At 38.5% G+C, this 9,361-nt stretch overlaps 1 long non-coding RNA gene across 2 annotated transcripts in view; it reads right to left on the reverse strand.

Annotated features, from left to right (window-relative positions):
• The window catches only part of LOC116069574, a 96,339-nt gene extending 87,920 nt beyond the window's left edge, over window positions 1-8,419 (reverse strand). The window contains exon 1 of one of the 2 annotated variants that reach the window (XR_004110038.1): window positions 8,295-8,419. This is a non-coding gene — a long non-coding RNA (uncharacterized LOC116069574). The remainder of the gene's footprint in view (window positions 1-8,294) is intronic. The other variant, XR_004110039.1, reaches the window with a different exon arrangement.
• Window positions 8,420-9,361: the final 942 nt, after the last annotated feature.

Genomic DNA, 9,361 nt, shown 5'->3' on the forward strand with positions numbered 1-9,361 from the left:
AACTGGGAATGGAGAAATTTACATGTAAATAAAGAAAATATCTAAAAGAAAAAAAAAAGAAAAAAAAAGAAACAGCAAGGGTTAAAGAATTAGCCATTCTTGCATCATACAATAATCACCTTTTAATAAATTAAATAAAATTGTTTTCTGTGTTAAAATAAATATATGAGACACTAAAGGGTTGTCTGAGAAATAGATTTGTAAAGCAAAGCAGATTACTAGATTGGGAAAGCAGCAAATGGTAATGGAATGTGAGCCGAAGCATGACTCCATTATTTCTCTCTAGCTCCACAAACAGAGACATGACAGAGAAAGACTGTTAGTTTCACGGCTTCAAATCGGAGAAAGAAGAAGCTCATCTTTGCTTCAGCATGAGTGGAGCCCCTGGCAACATCATAGGCATCCTTCTCCATGTCAGGACAGTATGTAGACAAAACAGATAAACATGAACAGGTATCTGTCCATTTATGTGTTCATTTGAGACTGAATAAACGTTTGGATCCACTGGATTCCGGCTTTACTATTCTCTGCTATTTTGTGCTCTTAAACACACTTCTCCTGGCATTTTGTCTACCATTTGCAGTTATTATCCCTGAAATGAAATTGCATGCCATAAATAGTTTTAAAATACAAACTGTTATTTGGAACAAAGTTTAAACACCGTAGGTGTTTGTGATTTACATGACCTGCAACAAAGGCAATGTCAGTCACCAAAGTAAAAGAAATTGCTATTTCCTTTCAGGTTTTTGAAATCTCCACACTTTAACTGGCAGTAATGATTAAAATGAAAATTACAGTTTAATTGAGTGGGGACAAAAAAGAGAAAACGTAAGGCAATTTTCTCAGATAAACCTTACCTTTTAGGTGTAAAATTTATTTACTGACCAAATAATTGAGAGAGTTAACATAAGTTGAATGAAAAATAAAAAATTAGAAGAGAAAAGAAAAGTGAATAGAGCAAAAAGACAGAAAAGAATAAATAAAATGGGGCCACATATCCAACAAAAGGGACAAATAGGTCTTTGAGTGTGAAAATTTGGCTGTCATCCATATGAGTTGATGGTGATGTTAATATTAAAAATTCACCAATAATTCATTTTTAATATTATTTACTTAAATTCAAAACTTTGAATAACAAATCTGTATAAAATGTTTCACTTAATTAGATATGGAGTGAACGGAGTCTGCTAAACTGGTCTCTACCGCATAGTTTTCTCATATGGTAAATTTTGATCATATCACCTTCCCACACTCCTCACAGATTTTTTCTCATCTCCCAACCAGCCAACTTCACATTCTCTACCTCTTTCTCCAAAAGAAACAACAAACAAAAAGCAAAAGTCAAAACTAACAAATGAAAAATAGTAACAAAAATAAAACAAAAAAATTGAGTCTGTTTTGTGTTGGCCAGCACGTTTTTGTTGTTGTTTTGGTTCTGGTTTTTCAAGACAGGGTTTCTCTGTGTATCCCTGGCTGTCCTGGAACTCACTCTGTAGACCAGGCTGGCCTCAGACTCAGAAATCTGCCTGCCTCTGCCTCCCAAGTGCTGGGATTAAAGGCGTGCACCACCACTGCATGACTGTGTTGGCCAACTCTTGCTGGGAATGGGGCAGTGTGATTGCTATAACCAGGAACACGCCATTGTAGAGAACAGGTTTTCCCTTTCCCAGAAGGTATCAACTGTAAATAGCAACTTGATTACAGGTGGAAATTTGTCTGTACCTCCCCTTCTAGGTGCTGGGAATTTTTTTTTCCTGGTTAAACCTGAACGGATCTTGCCCATGCTGTCAAAGATTGTAAATTCATATGTGTATCATTCTATCACTCCAAGTGTCTGAAAAATGCTGTTTCCTGGGAGCCACCCACCACCTCTGGCTCTAACAATAAGTTCACATCCTGTTCCCTGAGCTTTGAGGAGAGGGACTTAATAAACACATCCCATTTAAAACAAGCAGCCCACAATCTCCCACACTCTGTCCATGGTCCAGTAGTGTGACTCTGTGTTTATTACTGTTTGCTACAAGAACCTGATCTGATGAGTTTGAGTTAAACACTGATCTATGGAAATAACAGTATGGTATTAAAAAGTCATTGTATTGCTATGTCTCCTTAGTAGAATAGGTTTTCTCCAGGCCCACGACCTACTTAGACTCCATTGAAAAATAAAGTGTTAATTTGATGATCCCGGCTTCAAATCACTGGGGATTTTCCCTTTACAGCTTTTAATATTATTTTTTATTATCTTTATTCTTTATTTTTACAGTCCAGTCATTTATCCCCCTCCCGTTCTGCTATCTCACAGTTCCTCATCCCATTCCTACTCTGTCTTCAACAGAATGACTCCATTCACCATGCCCCCAAACCCTCCAGACCTCCCTACTCTCTGGGGCTTCAAGTCTCTCAAGGGTTAGGTGCTTCTTCTCTCACTGAAGCCAGACCAGGCAGTCCTCTGTTATGTATGTGTCCTGGGCCTCAGACCAGCTTCTGTAAGCTACCTGGTTGGTGGCTCAGTGTCTGATAGATCCCGGGGGTCCAGGTTAGTTGAGCTTGCTGGCCCTCCTATGGGGTTGCCCTCCTCCTCAACTTCTTCCAGCTTTTCCTAATTAAACCACAAGGGTCCCCTACTCCAGGTTGGTTGTAAATATCAGCGTCTACCTCAGGCATCTGCTTGTTGGGCCTCTCAGAGGACAGCCATGCTAGTAGGTTCCTGTCTATAAGTATACCATAGCATCAGTAATAGTGACAGACCTTGGAGCTTCCCCTTACACCTTTCCCTCAGTCTCTTCCCCATTTTTGTCCCTGCAGATCTTTTAGACAGGAACAATTCTGGGTCAGAGGTTTTGACTGTGGTATGGTAACCCCATTTCTCCACTTGATACACTGCCTTTCTATTGGAGTGGACTCTACAACAGTTTCCTCTTCCCACTGTTGGGCATTTCATCTAGGGTCCTTTGAGTCCTGAGAGTCTCTCACCTCCCAGGGCTCTGGTACATTCAATAGTGTCCCCCCACTTCCCACCACTCGAGGTTACTTGTTTCCATTCTTTCTGCTGGACCTCAGGGTTTCACTCCTGTTTCCCCTCAATACCTGATCATGTTCTCCTTTCCCCTTCTGCCTCCCCTTCCCCATCCATGCCCTTCCTTACCTTTGCCCTCTGCCTTCTTCTCTCTTCCAACTGGGATGGGAGCATCCTCACTTGGGCCCTTCAGCTTTTTAACCTTCTTGAGTCCTGTGGATTATATCCTGGGTATTCTCTACTATTTTGACTAATATTCACTTATTAGTGAGTACATACCATGAATGTCCTTTTGGGTCTCAGATACCTCACTCAGGATGATATTTTCTATACCATCCATGTGCCTGCAAAACTCATGATTTTTCTCATTTTAATAGCTGAATAGTATTACTTAGTATTTTGATTACTATGTGTTCTGGAATGTTCTTCTCTGGTATTATATATTTGTTGTTCTGTATATCTCTTGTAGTTTGATAGGCATCTCTTTCTTTAGATTGAGAAAATACTCTTTATTATTATGTTAATAATATTTTCCATGCCTTTTGACGTGGCTTCTTCTCCTTCCTCTATACCTATTTTTATTGATTTGACCCTTTCATAATGTTCCAGTTTTCCTGTGTTATTGTTTTATAGTATGTATATACTATAAAATTAATATAGTACAACTTATATATTATATTTAACGCATATCATATATTAAACATTTTTATCTGAACTATCTAATTTTTTACATTGTCTTCAGGATCTTGAAGTCTATTTTCCATGTCTTTTAATCTATAGATGAAGCTAACATCTGAAGATATATTTAATACTCTACATTTTTCATTTCCAGTCTTATAATAGCTTGTGATTGTTTGGTTTTTGTTTTGTATTTTATTTTTTGTGATCCTGTTTCTTTGTTAAATTCTGCATTAGTTCTTGATTTCCTTTCATTCAACTCTTTGTATTTTCAGTCTTGGTTAAGTCATTTAGTCATATCTTCTTAAAAGTCCTGCTAAATATTCATAGTTGCTATTTTGAAGTCTTTGTCTTATGTTCCACTTAAATTACTTTTCCGGGTCCTTTTACAATCAGGTTGATGGCCTCTGGAGGAGACATACTGTGCTGTTTTTCCATGTTTTGTCTTTGCACTGGGATATATGTATCTGGAATTATGATTTGTAAAGTGTTTCTTACTTAAATACCTAGGTTCATCATTATTGTATTTCTCCTTTTGGATGCTGTTCTCTACTCTATTCCCACCCAAACTGGTAGCTATGAGGTCCCTGGAAGAGTGTGGTTCTGTAGTCACCTAGAGTCACATAGGATGGAGATGGCTAGAAGGGAAGGCTCAAGGGAGTTCTGAGGAAGAAATACAGGGACCTAGGACCTCATCAAAAGATGAAACCCTAAGGATGAAGATAAGCTGAGAGGACTGATCACTGAGAGTACAGGCTGTAGCAAAACTAAGAGAAAGTCTGAGAGAGCTGAGTCAAGGGCAGGATGAAAGATAAAATTTGCTTATCTGGGTCCCAAGCCAAGTGTGGCAATAGTGGAATCCTGGTAGAGAGCTGTATAAGTCAGTTGGAGTGGAGATGCTCTAGAAGAGAAGGCTGAGGGGCAGCAGGAAAATTAGTGGAACTCTTGAACAAATACACTGTCGAACACTATTCAGCTGTAAGGACAAATGAAATCTGTATCAAACTAGGAAGGATTATATTGAGTGAGATAATCCAGACCCATGAAAAGAAGCATAACATGTCCTTTTATCAGAGGTTCCTAGTTTCAAATCATCAGATATGAGTGAACATCTTGGAGTAATGTAGAAACTAGGAAAGTAAGAAGGGGCCATTGCCAAGATGGAAATGTGCAGGACCAATAGAGAGGGAAACAGCAGGATCTTATGAGAAGGAGAAAAGGAGAGTAGTTCTAATTTGGGAGAGTATGTGAAATAAATACTAAAGAAAGAGGAAGATGGATAAAATAACAGTAAGAATGTCTTAAAACATAAGTTATGCTATTCTTAATTATTTTCCAAGAAGAAACACAATACATATGAGTTTGTGTAAAAATATAGTTTAAATAAAAGTTTTTCATCTAGCTTGACAATGTTCCCTCTAAGACACAAGGACCACTTAACAAAAACCCCAACACCAGACGTGAGAATCCCACTTTTGAGTTGATGGTCAGAGTTATTCAAAAGACTCTTAAAACAAACAACCTATTGTTATTGCTCTTGCTTGCCCTAAAGCTCAAAGATAAGCCTGTGTTGCTAAAGACATCATGTATTCAGACATGGGGCCCAGAAGCTCAAGAGGTGGAACTGATCTGAATGCCTCCTCCCTGAGGACTATCTTTCATACCAGAAAGTACCTTCTAGGCTTCCAAAGGAGAGAAGCAACTGACAGTCCCATACAGCTATGGCATCTATGAACCAGAACAACCAACATGGAATTATAATACTAACAGTGTAGTAGTGACATGCATACCTTGTGATAACCAACAGCTCTCTCGTTATAGTTAAGAATAAGTGTAAAACTGTGCCTGACCCTGGAATCCTAGTCAGCTACCTAGAGTTAGTGAAGTCATAGAACTTGGGAGGAACCTATAACTGCCACTTTTCTAAATCAGCATAATTCTTAACTACATTATAAATACTTTCCTTATTGTAGCAGAAAGTGTAGTTATTACCTATCACCACTGAAACTTAACATTATTAAAGACAGAGATCTTTACAAACACCCACTCATGCACACATACACATTCACACACATTTTGACCATATTCACCCCATTTTCTTCTCAAATCCAAAACCTTTTCCATTCAGTCAACTTTCTTTACTTTTATACAAACCCTTAAGGATCAATTTGCTGTACTCTGTGTATTATTGGATGTACCTGTGGTCTTCCACTAGAGCATCGCCAATATAATCGTCACGTAGCTACATCAGCAAGTTGCTTTTCAGTCTTAGAGAAATCTTATACCACCTTCCCTGGTGACTAACAATTACCAGTTGTTCCATGGTTTAAAATGAGACTGTGTGGCCAACTCCTCTCTCCATGCTTGGCTTTGGTCTCGCACATGTTCTGCTCATGCTGTCATAATCACTGTGCATTCCAGTATGTTGCATTCCTGCTCTGTGTAGATGTTTCCTTATATGGTTTACATCCTATCATTTGCATCAAAGTCTCATCTTTGAGACTTGGGAGGGGCTTGCATATATATAAACACAAAATGTTTATATGTGTATGCATGTATGTATGTGTGTATGCAAAATCTTTGAGGGAGAGGAAGAGAAAGAGAGAGAGAGAAAGAGAGAAAGAGAGAAAGAGAGAAAGAGAGAGAGAGAGTGAGTTCTGAAGTCCAGTCCACTGTTCTCTAGATGAGCATCAAGTGATAAGTAGATAATAAAATGCCAGTACACTCTCATAATGGAATAGTAATCAACAATTATGTCATTCACAGATAAATGGACAGCTATGGATTATTTTTTAATTATATGTTGAACACATATGTTGTACAGGGGAAAATTTCCTGAGCAGAAAACTAATGGGTTATGCTCTAAGATCAAGAATTGACAAATGGGACCTCATGAAATTGCAAAGTTTCGGTAAGGCAAAGGACATTGTCAATAGGACAAAACAGCAATCTACACAAGGGGAAAATATCTTTGCCAACCCTATATCTGATAGAGGGATAATGTCCCATATATACAAAGAACTGAAGAAGTTACACTCCAGAGAATCAAGTAACTCTATTAAAAATGGGGTACAGAGTTAAACAAAGAATTCTCAACTGAGGAATACTGAATGGCTGAAAGGCACCTAAAGAAATGTTCAACATCCTTAGTCATCTGGGAAATGCAAATCAAAACAACCCTGAGATTCTACCTCACACCAGTCATAATTAATGGCTAAGACAAAAAACTCAGGTGACAGCAGATGCTGGAGAGGTTGTGGAGAAAGAGGAACACTCATCCATTGCCGGTGGGATTACAAAATGGTACAACCACTCTGGAAATCAGTTTGTTGGTTCCTCAGAAAGTTAGACATAGTACTACCCTAGAACCCAGCAATACCACTCCTGGCCATATACCCAGAAGATGCTCCAACATGTAATAAGGACACATGCTCCACTCTGTTCATAGCAGCCTTATTTATAATAGCCAGAAGCTAGAAAGAACCCATATGTCCTTCAACAGAGGAATGGATACAGAAAACGTGGTACATTTACATAATGGAGTACTACTCAGCTATTAAAAACAAAGAATTCATGAAGTTCTTAGGCAAATGAATGGAACTAGAAAATATCACCCTGAATGAGGTAACCCAGTCACAAAAGAACACACATGGCATGCACTCACTGATAAATGGACATTAGCCCAGAAGTTCAGAATACCCAAGATACATCTCACAGACCACATGAAGGTCAAGAAAAAGGAAGGCCACAGTGTGTTATCCACAGTCCTTCTTAGAAGGAGGAACAAAATACCCATGGTAGGAAACACAGAAACAAAGTTTGGGGCAGAAACTAAAGGAAAGATCATCCAGTGACTGTCCCACCTAGGGATCCTTCCCATATACAGTTACCAAACCCAGACACTATTGTGAATGCCAACAAATGCTTTCTGACAGGAGTCTGATATAACTATCTCTTGAGAGGCTCTGCCAGTGCCTGACAAATACAGAAATGGATGCTCACAGACATCCACTGGACTGAGCACAAGGTTCCCCAATGGAGGAGCTAGAAAAAGAACCCAAGGAGCTGAAGTGTTTTACAGCCCCATAGGAGGAAACATATTCTTAGTGAGGTAATCTAAATCCAGAAAGACAAATATTACAAGTTTTCCCTCATTTGAGGATGTTAACTTTGAATTTTTGGATATATTTTATTTGGAATACCCATAATTGTTAGAAAGCTACTAATTACCATAGGAAGGAAATTTCAAGTGAGGGTAGAAAGAATACATAGTGTAAAGGGTTAAAGTGGAAGGACAGAACAGCTAGTGTAAAACTTTGTGGTAGTGTAGAGACTATGGTAAAGTGGGAGTATAAAAAGGGAAAAATATCTCTAAATACCTTTTAGAAAAGTCATTTCAAAGTGTATTGAATGCTATCATATCATGGGTTTAAAGCCTGACAAAAAAGATTATGTGAGATAGGAAAGCATACACACACACACACACACACACACACACACACACAAAACCACTTTCTTTATACTATGTCTTAACATAGTAACACAATGAATTCTATTTCCAACTGCTATGAAGAGATGAGACGACTCTTATGACTGATACCTCTCTCTGGTGCTGAAGGTGCCATAGACCCTTTCTAGAAGATGTTCTTGACCTTTCTAATATCTTTACTCTTCCAAGTACAAAACTGACTCACATGTACATTGTGATGAAATTCCTGACCCTTGTTCTCTTGTTCTCTAGAGAAAGGGGTTCCAATCCTTCCCATGACTTCATAATGCCCTCTACATTTCTATCCCTATAGGATGACGGGATGTATGATTTTGCTTCCCTATTGGAAGTAAGTGAAAGGGAAAATGGGCATGGATGGATGAGTTTACTGCACACAAGGAGAGTAAATGTTTCTCAAAGCAAACAATGATACAAACTGTTGTTTTCTGTTTTACTCCTACTTCAGTTGATCTAAAAGAGAGGGAAATGTCTCTAGCTTTGAGGCCAAAGTCATCATAGTGCAGATGCAGGCTCAGTAGGGTGAGAGAGGGCATGTGGAAGAGCTCTGCTCTTCCTCCTACCATCTGGAGATTGCTTATCCCATACACGTCACTGTATTGTACCTACTTCTTGGGCTAATTTTGGAAAGAATACAAATAGACTTTTATTTCTAGAACTTTGTTTGAAATGTGTGAAAACACTTTAGTCTATGGATGAGTCAAAGGATAAGTTTCTGTGAGTCATTTAGCTGTAAAGAATAGAAATGGCATTTTGGATATCAAGCAACTGACAGTTTTAATAAACATTTATAAAACAAGAGTATGTGTACCATAACATGTGGCAGGATGGAAAGGCAAGGCAGACTTCTTTCATTAAAAGTTTCTGACCATGAGAACTTAAATGACTAACTGGTAAGGACCATGCCTAATCCATTGTGGGTGGGACGAAGAAGACACAAGGGCTGTTACTCCTCATCAGTCATATTTTAGAGAGGAAACATTTGCTTACAGGCAAAATGTTGATTCAATATCACTGCAGCATGTTTACATTTCCCAATCAGTATTCATAGGCTAGTACTACTAAGAGAAAGAAACACACATAAGTAGTCCTTTGTCTGGCATTAATATCGATAGAGAAAGAAATGGCATGAATGACTCAGGGAAATGCTAGGAACTTTT

The sequence above is a fragment of the Mastomys coucha genome, unplaced genomic scaffold (assembly GCF_008632895.1).
Source record: "Mastomys coucha isolate ucsf_1 unplaced genomic scaffold, UCSF_Mcou_1 pScaffold22, whole genome shotgun sequence".
Taxonomy (NCBI): Eukaryota; Metazoa; Chordata; class Mammalia; order Rodentia; family Muridae; genus Mastomys; species Mastomys coucha.